The sequence below is a fragment of the Lissotriton helveticus genome, chromosome 7 (genome assembly GCF_964261635.1).
Source record: "Lissotriton helveticus chromosome 7, aLisHel1.1, whole genome shotgun sequence".
Lineage (NCBI taxonomy): Eukaryota > Metazoa > Chordata > Amphibia > Caudata > Salamandridae > Lissotriton > Lissotriton helveticus.
Window position 1 is genome coordinate 217,247,105 of NC_136068.1, and position 16,698 is coordinate 217,263,802.

General features: G+C 46.5%; 1 protein-coding gene across 1 annotated transcript in view; it reads left to right on the forward strand.

Annotated features, from left to right (window-relative positions):
• The first annotated feature begins 909 nt into the window (after positions 1-909).
• The window catches only part of CTCFL (CCCTC-binding factor like), a 270,522-nt gene continuing 254,733 nt past the window's right edge, over positions 910-16,698 (forward strand). The window contains exon 1 of the mRNA XM_078651972.1: positions 910-1,024. The gene's annotated coding sequence lies outside the window, so the exon portion shown is untranslated. The remainder of the gene's footprint in view (positions 1,025-16,698) is intronic.

The window sequence follows — 16,698 nt, forward strand, 5'->3', positions numbered from 1 at the left end:
ATACCTTGAAGGCTTGACCACAAAAGCACAGATTAATACAAAATCATAGAATTTAATAATCCCTAGCTAGGCAGAGTCCAGACAACATCCTATTAGCAAAATTTAAGAGTAAAATGAACAGAGAAAAATGTCCACCCACAAGGAAAATAAAGAAAGAAACCACCCAAATTTAAATCTCAAAAGCCCCCGAAAGACAGAAAATTATTATAACACATATCTGCAGGTTTTGCCTAATTACGAAAACACAACAAAACTTACGATAAAAAATGACAAAGCAGTGATATAATCAGCTGTCTCGTGTGACAACTAGTAATCAAATAAAGTTGCGTTATTCTAACACGATTCTCACTAGATAAGTGAGGCTTGCAGTCTATTGGAAGGCAATCCTTGGAATATTTTACCGCTCACTGGTTACAAATGGTTTCAGTCGGATTTCTTTCCAGTCTGTTTTTCAAAATGTAGTTACATGCAGCCGAAAAACAAAAGGCACTTATACTCGTTAAATAAAAAATAAAAAAAAAGCCAAAACTGAAATTAGAATACAGCATTGTGGCACTGGGGTTGTTACAAGCAAGAGTCTCCATTACGGTAGTCCTTCTTCCTTAGCGGGAAACACATTCATGTCAGTCACATGACCACTCTAATTAATGATGACCAAAGTTTGGTCCACTCTGCAAAAGCAGAAATGGCGTACATCGAAAAACCCCTTTGATTTAGAATGCCTACTGAAGGTATAATAAACAATAACATGAAAATAAAGTAAATGTAAATACTTGCAGCTTGGGTGAATACACCCAGCAATCATAATCTGTGTTTATCCTGCCAGGAGCAAACGCCTGAGGGGTTAAAACTGTAGGACACACCTTCTTGAGGAAGTCCACCAGAGGAGCTGTGGCCAATCAGGGAGCGCGCATGAAGATTCCTGAAACTGACAGCGCCTGTGTGGGCACGCGGAGCGCACGTGCCACTGCGGGTTTTTGGACCGAGTCACTGCACCCACTCCTCGGCTAGGAGTTGCTGTAATGTATGTATCTTTTCTCTGGGTGGTTTTGAAGGCCTGCTGCTTGCAGCACCGCCTACCGAGCCTTACCTGCTTTGCCCGCACTCGGGCCGTCTGCAGGCCCCGGCCTCGCCATGCGGGGTCCAAGTCCCGCTGCTGTTAGGCAGGAGAGAGAGACACAGCACCCCTTCCCCCAAAAAAACCCCTCATCGTCTCCTGCAGTAAATAACCGACTGCACTTTTAAACCTCTCGCTGTAATTGTTCCACCAAATATTGCCCTCCCCATATTTTCCCCACTAATCCACATAAGATTTAATATTAAATATATCCCTGTTATTAACTTATTGGTCTTACTCCATTTTCTACCCATTTGTCTAACTAATTACAATACGCAAGGGGCTGCCTTTTGATATGGTTCTGCTGCTATTGTGGAATGTGATCAAAATACGATATTGACATTTGGCAGAAAAGTAGGGCAGATCATCACTTTATCGAAGTGCTTTCCGTGGTACGGGGAGAACTTTTTTGCAGACCGTAATTGTACGTCTATGTGTGCTAATGTGGTGAACCAGGATGTTTTTAGAGCTATCTACCTGCTATTCTATGTGTGTCACGTTAACATTCTTTTCTTAGTTTAAAGATAAATGAAAAGTAAATGCAAAGTTATATATTTGCCCCCATTCTTACTGAAAAGCGAAATTACCCCAGCCAACACCAATCACCAAATGTATGGAACACTGGAAATCATTGCTATTGGGTTTCATTGGATAAAAACACTTGTTATTTTGCCAGCATGCGCTCGCTCAAGTCAGTTTTAAATAGCTGACTTAAGTTGCTCTGTCTGCCTTTCCAATGAAATTATTTCTAGGCACGTTCAGTAAGGCTTAGCTGTAAATTGCGGCTGTATGTGTCTTTCTGTTTGTACTGGCCCAATGTGTGACATAAACATGCCTCACGTATGACCCTTTAATGGATGCTCACAAGCTGTCCAACCCCTATTTTGTTTATTGTTTTTTCTCACTTTGTGGCTTTGGTCACAGTTCACAAGTTTGTTTTTTTAAAGAAAAAAAATGCATTACTTGTGCCCTCAAGGCATTGACATCACGTAACATTTGAGCTCAGTAACATCGCCAGATTTAACATCCTACAAAGTGGCAAAAATACCAATGATCCATGGGGTTACCAGCAACAAGTAATCTAACACCACATACTCACCTGGGCCTATAAATTAATTCACAACACACTGGTAATATCTGCTGGGGTCATGTTTTTATAATCCTCAAGATTAGTTTTCTCTAGTCAATATTTCACTGATCAAAAGTTCTTTCCACTGGTCAATGGACCATTAGTTGAAACTAGTTGATGGTGAAATGACATAAGATTTCAATATACTTACACATTGGAAATGATCACAGAGCCGAGATGACTTTTAAAATTTTATCATAGAGTAAAATTCATGTGAACCACATACACAGCACAGAAAAAAATCCATCACTCACAGGAATCATATGCTTTCATTTATACTTTGCAATGACACTGCATGAAAAGGGAGAGGACAGAGAGAAAAGCACACAAGCGCATACACAAATGTAGAAATATTCACCCAGAATGGTGTGAAAACCAACTCCCAGGCCTAGGAATTGGGAAGGGTCCCCCATGAAAGACCTGGCTAACAAAGGCTTCAGGACAGGAATCAGGACAGGACACACGATCTCTCTATCCAGGGGCGTAGCTAGAGCTTGTGGCGCCCGGGGCTATCCCTCAGATTGCCGCCCCTTGGGGGGGTGGAGGGGTGCTGGCGAAAAAGGACGGTGGGCACTTGAAATAAATCCCACCGCACTACTCCTAGTTTTATTTATTTATGCATTTTTATATAGTGCGGACTTTACCCAAAGGCGTCAGAGCGCTTCACAATAGGAACAGTAATGATACATGAGGAGAAAATTACAAGTGAACAAATTACAAAAGCAGACGTTAAGTTACATGAGGAAAAAGTGACAATTGTGAGCAAACAAAATACAAAAAGGTAGAAAACGGTGCATTACAGGAGGAAAAAGAGACAAGTGTGCAGGTTACAAGAGAAAACAAAGTACAATTAGAGGTATAATACTGCAATATATGGCAGACACTCAGGCACAAGAACAAACGTTAAGTAGGCAATGGTGGCACTTGTGCAAGTATCAAAAGCCATCAAAATGTGAGAGGTAGCAAACAGTGTGTTACAAGAGAAAAGTGGCGTGTGCATGCTACAAAAGAGTCTTTTCAAGCAGGTATAATGACACTAATAGGAACTGAGAAAATCTACCAAGCTCCAGTTCCCTCACTGCCCACATTGTATTCCACTGTCCTGCCACTCACAGCTTGTTTAATGCTAGGCAGACATTGTCCAAAGCAGGAGGCCCTCTCAAGGCTAGGCCCCGCTCCACATCTCTTGCCCACCAGTATCAGGATGTACAGTCCTTGCTCCCCCATCACTTATTCATATCTGCCCTCCTCAAGATGTCTTTGACAGGGTGCCCAATGAAGGCCGAAGGAAAAATGGCACATTCCCTGTTTACTCCTGTTGAGACTGGACAAGGGAGCTAGTCATTCTACTTAATATATTTTATTCCAAAATGGTATAGTGCCTCGGATGTTATGAGTGCTTTATCAGATACTTCAATTATGCTATATGAGGGCTCCTATTCAAAGTCTCGACAAACCACAGTATGTACCATGCTATTTATTTTTGAGTGTGCTGCCTGTTCCAAGCTAACAACCTGCTCATTTGCTACACACTCCGATAACCTACCTACAATACTACTACTTAGTATTACATAATGCTTTCAAAATTATGTTATTACCAATATTATTAATTCTCCAGATAAATCTTGAATACCTAACACTGAAGACCTATTTGAACATTCTCTCCATCCACTGGCGCATGATCTCCCTCTACCTCGCTTATTCTCTACTTTAAATTGCCTCTTGCACATTAGACACAATTTTCTCCTCTTCTGCAACCTGCACCTCACATAGTTCTATCCACTCCCCATCTCTTCAAACAGAAATCCTGGTGTATTTTATAAACCCTTTGATGCACGTGGAATGATGTATTACTTTAAGCACAACAGTAGTACGCTACCACGTAATAAACATTAGAAAAATGCACTCATGTCTCCTAATTATATTGCACTAAAGAAATAATTCATTGGTACTTAATAAAATGCGCTAATGAAACAGCCTGATTTTGAGCCACCCCGGCATCTCTTCTACCCACAGAACAATGTGTTTAACGTTGCTACCAGACACTTGTTTAACTTGTCTATACATACTACCCCCCCTTTTCTCCCATAGTTGTTCTTTTTAAACTTTATTTCTAATTTTATAGGTGTATTATACGAAGACAATGGTGGCACTGGTGCAAGTATCAAAATCCAACAAAATGTGAAAGGTAGCAAACAGTGTGTTACAAGAGAAAAGTGACGTGAGCATGTTACAAAAGAGTACCAAACACAGGTACACTGGGGGCTCTGGACGTACAATTCAGCCTCACCTTGTACTGGATGTCCGGTATAAGCTGCAGCCGAGAACTGAATGATTGACACCCCTCTGGTCTGGAGGACTCTGAGCGAGGCTGGGCGGGAGGGAGGGGAGGGGGGCAACAACCACAACGGTCGGAGCCGGAGGACTGATGAGGACGTCACTAACGCGACGACGCGGGACTTAGGCCACGCCCGCGCTGCCGCCTGCACACCCCTGACCTGCTTGTAAATTTTTTTTTAACACTGCAGCAGGCACAGTGCAAATGCGGGCGGCGGCCGCGGCACTGGAGGCCCGTTGCGGCCGCGGCCGCCTTAATAATTAATGCGGGACCCTGTGCGCCTTGTCCCCAAAGAATCCCAAATAAATTATAAAGGCGGCCGCTGCGGCCGCAACGGGCCTCAAGCGCCGCGCGGCCGCCTCAGAAATGGTGCCGCCTGGGGCGGACCGCCCCCCTTGCCCCCCCCTAGCTACGCGGGTGTCTCTATCACCGACGCTCGCGTAGCACCCCTCTTTGACACTCTCTTCCTCCTCGAGATTCTTCCGCGATCTTCATCTAAATTAATTTTGCTTAAGATAATTGGTTCAGTAATTCGATTCTTCTTCAGCATCTAAGTCTGGGACTTCTCTATGCGCTCCGACAGCATCCTTGCCTCTGGCATCTCTAGCCTCCAGTCTAACTTAACTAACTAAGAACTACCTCAATTATACTTTCCTGTATGCTGGTACCACCTATTAATGTTTCAAATTTATGAAACTCCTAATTCTGATTGGACAGGTAAGGGGAGGTGATCATCACACCATGCTTTATTTTCTCATTATTTCTTTCAGTTCTTTGTTTAAAATCCCACCCCTTAAGTTTTATACATCAGTCTTTATTCCCACCCGTATTCATAACGTAATTGTCACATTTTAGAAGAAAAAAAACAGTAGTTCTCAGGGACTGTCGTCCGGTTCCCATGAAAGTAGCAGTTTGCAGCCTTGGAACATGGCGTCTTCCAGCTAGGTTGCATCACGCATGCGTAGCAGAACGAGAGGGAATAGACTGTGGCTTATGACTGCAGGCCCATAATAAGCACTATTGAAAGAGTCAAAAAGACAAATTTTAAAATAAAAAATAAATGATTTCACTGTATACCACCTACCTCTACTCTAACCCCATTTACTTAATATTACTCTTTCCGCATTAGCATTAGTAGAATAGCTGGAATTAGTTTTTCAGCATGTAGGTAGCAAGCATGTGAGTTTTAAGCGGCCATCTTGTTAGCTACTGCGCAAGTGCAGAAAGTTTCCCTCCAAGCATAGATACGTCACACTACGTATGTGCAGTAGACGCATGGCACTAAAGAATTTCAGTTAGTGGCCATCTTGGCATCACTCTCGTGTTACTGGTTAGTAAAACACATAGGTAAGCTTCATTCTAATACTCAAGTGTTGTGTAAATGCATGTTATTTCCACAAACAAATTTTAATATGAGACTAGTAGTTACATGAGAAGATTGAATCCGAGCAAGTCTCCTTTTTCATGAGACCTTGCTCCATCACCAACATAAACACAGAATTTTGACATAACACTAATACCTTACTAAAATAAATATATAATGTTTTTATGTATAAATGCAAAAGGAATGAAGGTGTCCACTTTAAATATACCAAATATAAAAGCTCGCAGGAGGGTAAAATCAACCCTGAAGTAGTACTGTCAATAATACTTTCCGAGAGGGTGTGTGTCAGTAGTCTTGAAACGTATATTGATTTAGGACACATTATTTCCGTTTCTGGGCCTGGGTTTAATATGCATCTGTGGTGTTAGACAGCAAATGAATCAATGAACCCTGCCCATATTAGAATCAGTGATCAGTAATTGTATTTTGAATAATAACACAAGCAGCGATTGATAGTCTTCATTGGCCCTGGAGACCATTGTGCATAAATGAAGCCGTCATCATTATGTATTACTGCCCTTTGTTCGCAATAAGTAGGAACAATCCAGGCAGTAGTAATACATATAAACGGCCCCAGGCAGTATCAGTACTTCTAGGCAGTATATGTAGCACTTTCCTGAGTCTGACCCTAGTAGTTCCAGGAAGTCAAAACAATATACTCTCACACTTAGAATTAGTTCCAGGCAGTATATGTATCAACAAGGTGCCTCAAGGGACTTAGGCAGTAATGTGCATTAGTTGCCCAAAGCATTAATATACTGCTATGACCACTTATGAGCTCTAAGTCCTTCCAATGTCTGTAGCATCTACTGCTGTGTTCGGCAATTCTTCTAATTGAGTGTAACTGCTGATTTTATCATATCCTGACAGTCTTGTACTGCTATACATTCATGTAATTCCTGCCTGTCCAGCCGCTTGCTCTGACCATCACTGAAGTATACAATAAGTGATGGATGGAATGCTTGAATTAATTTCACTCACTGGTAACAACTTGGGGCCGCATCCCAGTGCATCGTTGTTTTCCACACCATGCCACTTCAGTTTGGACCCAGCCATGTGCAAATCACTTTTGACCTTGTCCACTGGGAACAAGTTAGCCGGAGCAGCCAGACCATGTATCCCTGATGCAAGCCACCTTCCATCGGTTTTGCCCTGATTAGGGATCATCAGCCAGGTACATCTTGGTTTCCGTGACAAAATGTGCATGGGGCCCACATCTGGGCATACTCGTCCCACTTAGGGCGACACACTGAAGTGTACAAAAAATGATGGATGGAATGCTTCAATTAATCTTAGCGAGTTACAAAGGCGAATTCCTTTGAAGGACATGAACTAAAAGGTGATTTGCAAAACATGTTTAATATGTTGCAGGGACTGTTTTATTCTTTACATAGCATGGTCATACCGTCCACCTTCCCATAAACCATTTAAATGTTCAGTGTCTTGCTGGTTCATGTTCACGGCAAACATGAATAATAAAAACAGATCTATACTGTAGAATTGAACACAAAAAATAATTTAGTAATTTTTATCAAAAGATATTAGGCTCACATTTTAATTTAAGTCGCATTTAAAACATGCTGTGTTGAAACATTCAAAATTGCCATCTCTTCCTGGAATTACTTATAGCTTGGAAATAAAATAAACGTGCTGCTATAAATTTCTTAATTACAAAAAGGGGGTGGTGATGGACAGAGTATCTGAGTTAATCAGAACACCCCTACCCAGTCAACAGATCAGGGCTTGATCCATCACCGTTTTTTAGCTCACTGCACCATCCCAGTTCAGAACCTGGCTATATGCAAATTAGTCTGTCCCTGGCCCAGTGCATCATGGGAACAGGGCAGACCAAACTACCAAGCCAATTCTTCACTGGAAAGGAAACAAGCTTCCGAGGACCGGTTTCTGGCATTACAGCCGTCTTCGGCCCGGCTTGCTTGAATCCTGATGGTGCAATGAGCAAGGGACTCATGTCTGAGCATACCCTACCACACTCATGGTGGCCAAAATAATTACAAAAAGGGGGTGGTGATGGACAGAGTATCTGAGTTAATCAGAACACCCCTACCCAGTCAACAGATCAGGGCTTGATCCATCACCGTTTTTTAGCTCACTGCACCATCCCAGTTCAGAACCTGGCTATATGCAAATTAGTCTGTCCCTGGCCCAGTGCATCATGGGAACAGGGCAGACCAACTACCAAGCCAATTCTTCACTGGAAAGGAAACAAGCTTCCGGGGACCGGTTTCTGGCATTACAGCCGTCTTCGGCCCGGCTTGCTTGAATCCTGATGGTGCAATGAGCAAGGGACTCATGTCTGAGCATACCCTACCACACTCATGGTGGCCAAAATAATTACAAAAAGGGGGTGGTGATGGACAGAGTATCTGAGTTAATCAGAACACCCCTACCCAGTCAACAGATCAGGGCTTGATCCATCACCGTTTTTTAGCTCACTGCACCATCCCAGTTCAGAACCTGGCTATATGCAAATTAGTCTGTCCCTGGCCCAGTGCATCATGGGAACAGGGCAGACCAAACTACCAAGCCGATTCTTCCCTGGAAAGGAAACAAGCTTCCGGGGACCGGTTTCTGGCATTACAGCCGTCTTCGGCCCGGCTTGCTTGAATCCTGATGGTGCAATGAGCAAGGGACTCATATCTGAGCATACCCTACCACACTCATGGTGGCCAAAATAATTACAAAAAGGGGGTGGTGATGGACAGAGTATCTGAGTTAATCAGAACACCCCTACCCAGTCAACAGATCAGGGCTTGATCCATCACCGTTTTTTAGCTCACTGCACCATCCCAGTTCAGAACCTGGCTATATGCAAATTAGTCTGTCCCTGGCCCAGTGCATCATGGGAACAGGGCAGACCAAACTACCAAGCCAATTCTTCACTGGAAAGGAAACAAGCTTCCGGGGACCGGTTTCTGGCATTACAGCCGTCTTCGGCCCGGCTTGCTTGAATCCTGATGGTGCAATGAGCAAGGGACTCATGTCTGAGCATACCCTACCACACTCATGGTGGCCAAAATAATTACAAAAAGGGGGTGGTGATGGACAGAGTATCCGAGTTAATCAGAACACCCCTACCCAGTCAACAGATCAGGGCTTGATCCATCACTGTTTTTTAGCTCACTGCACCATCCCAGTTCAGAACCTGGCTATATGCAAATTAGTCTGTCCCTGGCCCAGTGCATCATGGGAACAGGGCAGACCAAACTACCAAGCCAATTCTTCACTGGAAAGGAAACAAGCTTCCGGGGACCGGTTTCTGGCATTACAGCCGTCTTCGGCCCGGCTTGCTTGAATCCTGATGGTGCAATGAGCAAGGGACTCATGTCTGAGCATACCCTACCACACTCATGGTGGCCAAAATAATTACAAAAAGGGGGTGGTGATGGACAGAGTATCTGAGTTAATCAGAACACCCCTACCCAGTCAACAGATCAGGGCTTGATCCATCACCGTTTTTTAGCTCACTGCACCATCCCAGTTCAGAACCTGGCTATATGCAAATTAGTCTGTCCCTGGCCCAGTGCATCATGGGAACAGGGCAGACCAAACTACCAAGCCAATTCTTCACTGGAAAGGAAACAAGCTTCCGGGGACCGGTTTCTGGCATTACAGCCGTCTTCGGCCCGGCTTGCTTGAATCCTGATGGTGCAATGAGCAAGGGACTCATGTCTGAGCATACCCTACCACACTCATGGTGGCCAAAATAATTACAAAAAGGGGGTGGTGATGGACAGAGTATCTGAGTTAATCAGAACACCCCTACCCAGTCAACAGATCAGGGCTGGATCCATCACCGTTTTTTAGCTCACTGCACCATCCCAGTTCAGAACCTGGCTATATGCAAATTAGTCTGTCCCTGGCCCAGTGCATCATGGGAACAGGGCAGACCAAACTACCAAGCCAATTCTTCACTGGAAAGGAAACAAGCTTCCGGGGACCGGTTTCTGGCATTACAGCCGTCTTCGGCCCGGCTTGCTTGAATCCTGATGGTGCAATGAGCAAGGGACTCATGTCTGAGCATACCCTACCACACTCATGGTGGCCAAAATAATTACAAAAAGGGGGTGGTGATGGACAGAGTATCTGAGTTAATCAGAACACCCCTACCCAGTCAACAGATCAGGGCTTGATCCATCACCGTTTTTTAGCTCACTGCACCATCCCAGTTCAGAACCTGGCTATATGCAAATTAGTCTGTCCCTGGCCCAGTGCATCATGGGAACAGGGCAGACCAAACTACCAAGCCAATTCTTCACTGGAAAGGAAACAAGCTTCCGGGGACCGGTTTCTGGCATTACAGCCGTCTTCGGCCCGGCTTGCTTGAATCCTGATGGTGCAATGAGCAAGGGACTCATGTCTGAGCATACCCTACCACACTCATGGTGGCCAAAATAATTACAAAAAGGGGGTGGTGATGGACAGAGTATCTGAGTTAATCAGAACACCCCTACCCAGTCAACAGATCAGGGCTTGATCCATCACCGTTTTTTAGCTCACTGCACCATCCCAGTTCAGAACCTGGCTATATGCAAATTAGTCTGTCCCTGGCCCAGTGCATCATGGGAACAGGGCAGACCAAACTACCAAGCCAATTCTTCACTGGAAAGGAAACAAGCTTCCGGGGACCGGTTTCTGGCATTACAGCCGTCTTCGGCCCGGCTTGCTTGAATCCTGATGGTGCAATGAGCAAGGGACTCATGTCTGAGCATACCCTACCACACTTATGGTGGCCAAAATAATTACAAAAAGGGGGTGGTGATGGACAGAGTATCTGAGTTAATCAGAACACCCCTACCCAGTCAACAGATCAGGGCTTGATCCATCACCGTTTTTTAGCTCACTGCACCATCCCAGTTCAGAACCTGGCTATATGCAAATTAGTCTGTCCCTGGCCCAGTGCATCATGGGAACAGGGCAGACCAAACTACCAAGCCAATTCTTCACTGGAAAGGAAACAAGCTTCCGGGGACCGGTTTCTGGCATTACAGCCGTCTTCGGCCCGGCTTGCTTGAATCCTGATGGTGCAATGAGCAAGGGACTCATGTCTGAGCATACCCTACCACACTCATGGTGGCCAAAATAATTACAAAAAGGGGGTGGTGATGGACAGAGTATCTGAGTTAATCAGAACACCCCTACCCAGTCAACAGATCAGGGCTTGATCCATCACCGTTTTTTAGCTCACTGCACCATCCCAGTTCAGAACCTGGCTATATGCAAATTAGTCTGTCCCTGGCCCAGTGCATCATGGGAACAGGGCAGACCAAACTACCAAGCCAATTCTTCACTGGAAAGGAAACAAGCTTCCGGGGACCGGTTTCTGGCTTTACAGCCGTCTTCGGCCCGGCTTGCTTGAATCCTGATGGTGCAATGAGCAAGGGACTCATGTCTGAGCATACCCTACCACACTCATGGTGGCCAAAATAATTACAAAAAGGGGGTGGTGATGGACAGAGTATCTGAGTTAATCAGAACACCCCTACCCAGTCAACAGATCAGGGCTTGATCCATCACCGTTTTTTAGCTCACTGCACCATCCCAGTTCAGAACCTGGCTATATGCAAATTAGTCTGTCCCTGGCCCAGTGCATCATGGGAACAGGGCAGACCAAACTACCAAGCCAATTCTTCACTGGAAAGGAAACAAGCTTCCGGGGACCGGTTTCTGGCATTACAGCCGTATTCGGCCCGGCTTGCTTGAATCCTGATGGTGCAATGAGCAAGGGACTCATGTCTGAGCATACCCTACCACACTCATGGTGGCCAAAATAATTACAAAAAGGGGGTGGTGATGGACAGAGTATCTGAGTTAATCAGAACACCCCTACCCAGTCAACAGATCAGGGCTTGATCCATCACCGTTTTTTAGCTCACTGCACCATCCCAGTTCAGAACCTGGCTATATGCAAATTAGTCTGTCCCTGGCCCAGTGCATCATGGGAACAGGGCAGACCAAACTACCAAGCCAATTCTTCACTGGAAAGGAAACAAGCTTCCGGGGACCGGTTTCTGGCATTACAGCCGTCTTCGGCCCGGCTTGCTTGAATCCTGATGGTGCAATGAGCAAGGGACTCATGTCTGAGCATACCCTACCACACTCATGGTGGCCAAAATAATTACAAAAAGGGGGGTGGAAGGGTATGCTCAGATGTGAGTCCCTTGCTCACTGCACCATCAGGATTCAAGCAAGCCGGGCCGAAGACGGCTGTAATGCCAGAAACTGGTCCCCGGAAGCTTGTTTCCTTTCCAGTAAAGAATTGGCTTGGTAGTTTGGTCTGCCCTGTTCCCATGATGCACTGGGCCAGGGTCAGACTAATTTGCATGTAGCCAGGTTCTGAGCTGGGATGGTGCAGTGAGCTAAAAAACGGTGATGGATCAAGCCCTGATCTTTTGACTGGGTAGGAGTGTTCTGCTTAATTCAGATACTCTGTCCATCACCACCCCCTTTATGAATCGTTTTGGCCACCACAAGTGTGGAAGGGTATGCTCAGATGTGAGTCCCTTGCTCACTGCACCATCAGGATTCAAGCAAGCCGGGCCGAAGACGGCTGTAATGCCAGAAACCGGTCCCCGGAAGCTTGTTTCCTTTCCAGTAAAGAATTGGCTTGGTAGTTTGGTCTGCCCTGTTCCCATGATGCACTGGGCCAGGGTCAGACTAATTTGCATGTAGCCAGGTTCTGAGCTGGGATGGTGCAGTGAGCTAAAAAACGGTGATGGATCAAGCCCTGATCTTTTGACTGGGTAGGAGTGTTCTGCTTAATTCAGATACTCTGTCCATCACCACCCCCTTTATGAATCGTTTTGGCCACCACAAGTGTGGAAGGGTATGCTCAGATGTGAGTCCCTTGCTCACTGCACCATCAGGATTCAAGCAAGCCGGGCCGAAGACGGCTGTAATGCCAGAAACCGGTCCCCGGAAGCTTGTTTCCTTTCCAGTAAAGAATTGGCTTGGTAGTTTGGTCTGCCCTGTTCCCATGATGCACTGGGCCAGGGTCAGACTAATTTGCATGTAGCCAGGTTCTGAGCTGGGATGGTGCAGTGAGCTAAAAAACGGTGATGGATCAAGCCCTGATCTTTTGACTGGGCAGGAGTGTTCTGCTTAATTCAGATACTCTGTCCATCACCACCCCCTTTATGAATCGTTTTGGCCACCACAAGTGTGGAAGGGTATGCTCAGATCTGAGTCCCTTGCTCACTGCACCATCAGGATTCAAGCAAGCCGGGCCGAAGACGGCTGTAATGCCAGAAACCGGTCCCCGGAAGCTTGTTTCCTTTCCAGTAAAGAATTGGCTTGGTAGTTTGGTCTGCCCTGTTCCCATGATGCACTGGGCCAGGGTCAGACTAATTTGCATGTAGCCAGGTTCTGAGCTGGGATGGTGCAGTGAGCTAAAAAACGGTGATGGATCAAGCCCTGATCTTTTGACTGGGTAGGAGTGTTCTGCTTAATTCAGATACTCTGTCCATCACCACCCCCTTTATGAATCGTTTTGGCCACCACAAGTGTGGAAGGGTATGCTCAGATGTGAGTCCCTTGCTCACTGCACCATCAGGATTCAAGCAAGCCGGGCCGAAGACGGCTGTAATGCCAGAAACCGGTCCCCGGAAGCTTGTTTCCTTTCCAGTAAAGAATTGGCTTGGTAGTTTGGTCTGCCCTGTTCCCATGATGCACTGGGCCAGGGTCAGACTAATTTGCATGTAGCCAGGTTCTGAGCTGGGATGGTGCAGTGAGCTAAAAAACGGTGATGGATCAAGCCCTGATCTTTTGACTGGGTAGGAGTGTTCTGCTTAATTCAGATACTCTGTCCATCACCACCCCCTTTATGAATCGTTTTGGCCACCACAAGTGTGGAAGGGTATGCTCAGATGTGAGTCCCTTGCTCACTGCACCATCAGGATTCAAGCAAGCCGGGCCAAAGACGGCTGTAATGCCAGAAACCGGTCCCCGGAAGCTTGTTTCCTTTCCAGTAAAGAATTGGCTTGGTAGTTTGGTCTGCCCTGTTCCCATGATGCACTGGGCCAGGGTCAGACTAATTTGCATGTAGCCAGGTTCTGAGCTGGGATGGTGCAGTGAGCTAAAAAACGGTGATGGATCAAGTCCTGATCTTTTGACTGGGTAGGAGTGTTCTGCCTAATTCAGATACTCTGTCCATCACCACCCCCTTTATGAATCGTTTTGGCCACCACAAGTGTGGAAGGGTATGCTCAGATGTGAGTCCCTTGCTCACTGCACCATCAGGATTCAAGCAAGCCGGGCCGAAGACGGCTGTAATGCCAGAAACCGGTCCCCGGAAGCTTGTTTCCTTTCCAGTAAAGAATTGGCTTGGTAGTTTGGTCTGCCCTGTTCCCATGATGCACTGGGCCAGGGTCAGACTAATTTGCATGTAGCCAGGTTCTGAGCTGGGATGGTGCAGTGAGCTAAAAAACGGTGATGGATCAAGCCCTGATCTTTTGACTGGGTAGGAGTGTTCTGCTTAATTCAGATACTCTGTCCATCACCACCCCCTTTATGAATCGTTTTGGCCACCACAAGTGTGGAAGGGTATGCTCAGATGTGAGTCCCTTGCTCACTGCACCATCAGGATTCAAGCAAGCCGGGCCGAAGACGGCTGTAATGCCAGAAACCGGTCCCCGGAAGCTTGTTTCCTTTCCAGTAAAGAATTGGCTTGGTAGTTTGGTCTGCCCTGTTCCCATGATGCACTGGGCCAGGGTCAGACTAATTTGCATGTAGCCAGGTTCTGAGCTGGGATGGTGCAGTGAGCTAAAAAACGGTGATGGATCAAGCCCTGATCTTTTGACTGGGTAGGAGTGTTCTGCTTAATTCAGATACTCTGTCCATCACCATCCCCTTTATGAATCGTTTTGGCCACCACAAGTGTGGAAGGGTATGCTCAGATGTGAGTCCCTTGCTCACTGCACCATCAGGATTCAAGCAAGCCGGGCCGAAGACGGCTGTAATGCCAGAAACCGGTCCCCGGAAGCTTGTTTCCTTTCCAGTAAAGAATTGGCTTGGTAGTTTGGTCTGCCCTGTTCCCATGATGCACTGGGCCAGGGTCAGACTAATTTGCATGTAGCCAGGTTCTGAGCTGGGATGGTGCAGTGAGCTAAAAAACGGTGATGGATCAAGCCCTGATCTTTTGACTGGGTAGGAGTGTTCTGCTTAATTCAGATACTCTGTCCATCACCACCCCCTTTATGAATCGTTTTGGCCACCACAAGTGTGGAAGGGTATGCTCAGATGTGAGTCCCTTGCTCACTGCACCATCAGGATTCAAGCAAGCCGGGCCGAAGACGGCTGTAATGCCAGAAACCGGTCCCCGGAAGCTTGTTTCCTTTCCAGTAAAGAATTGGCTTGGTAGTTTGGTCTGCCCTGTTCCCATGATGCACTGGGCCAGGGTCAGACTAATTTGCATGTAGCCAGGTTCTGAGCTGGGATGGTGCAGTGAGCTAAAAAACGGTGATGGATCAAGCCCTGATCTTTTGACTGGGTAGGAGTGTTCTGCTTAATTCAGATACTCTGTCCATCACCACCCCCTTTATGAATCGTTTTGGCCACCACAAGTGTGGAAGGGTATGCTCAGATGTGAGTCCCTTGCTCACTGCACCATCAGGATTCAAGCAAGCCGGGCCAAAGACGGCTGTAATGCCAGAAACCGGTCCCCGGAAGCTTGTTTCCTTTCCAGTAAAGAATTGGCTTGGTAGTTTGGTCTGCCCTGTTCCCATGATGCACTGGGCCAGGGTCAGACTAATTTGCATGTAGCCAGGTTCTGAGCTGGGATGGTGCAGTGAGCTAAAACACGGTGATGGATCAAGTCCTGATCTTTTGACTGGGTAGGAGTGTTCTGCCTAATTCAGATACTCTGTCCATCACCACCCCCTTTATGAATCGTTTTGGCCACCACAAGTGTGGAAGGGTATGCTCAGATGTGAGTCCCTTGCTCACTGCACCATCAGGATTCAAGCAAGCCGGGCCGAAGACGGCTGTAATGCCAGAAACCGGTCCCCGGAAGCTTGTTTCCTTTCCAGTAAAGAATTGGCTTGGTAGTTTGGTCTGCCCTGTTCCCATGATGCACTGGGCCAGGGTCAGACTAATTTGCATGTAGCCAGGTTCAGAGCTGGGATGGTGCAGTGAGCTAAAAAACGGTGATGGATCAAGCCCTGATCTTTTGACTGGGTAGGAGTGTTCTGCTTAATTCAGATACTCTGTCCATCACCACCCCCTTTATGAATCGTTTTGGCCACCACAAGTGTGGAAGGGTATGCTCAGATGTGAGTCCCTTGCTCACTGCACCATCAGGATTCAAGCAAGCCGGGCCGAAGACGGCTGTAATGCCAGAAACCGGTCCCCGGAAGCTTGTTTCCTTTCCAGTAAAGAATTGGCTTGGTAGTTTGGTCTGCCCTGTTCCCATGATGCACTGGGCCAGGGTCAGACTAATTTGCATGTAGCCAGGTTCTGAGCTGGGATGGTGCAGTGAGCTAAAAAACGGTGATGGATCAAGCCCTGATCTTTTGACTGGGCAGGAGTGTTCTGCTTAATTCAGATACTCTGTCCATCACCACCCCCTGTATGAATCGTTTTGGCCACCACAAGTGTGGAAGGGTATGCTCAGATGTGAGTCCCTTGCTCACTGCACCATCAGGATTCAAGCAAGCCGGGCCGAAGACGGCTGTAATGCCAGAAACCGGTCCCCGGAAGCTTGTTTCCTTTCC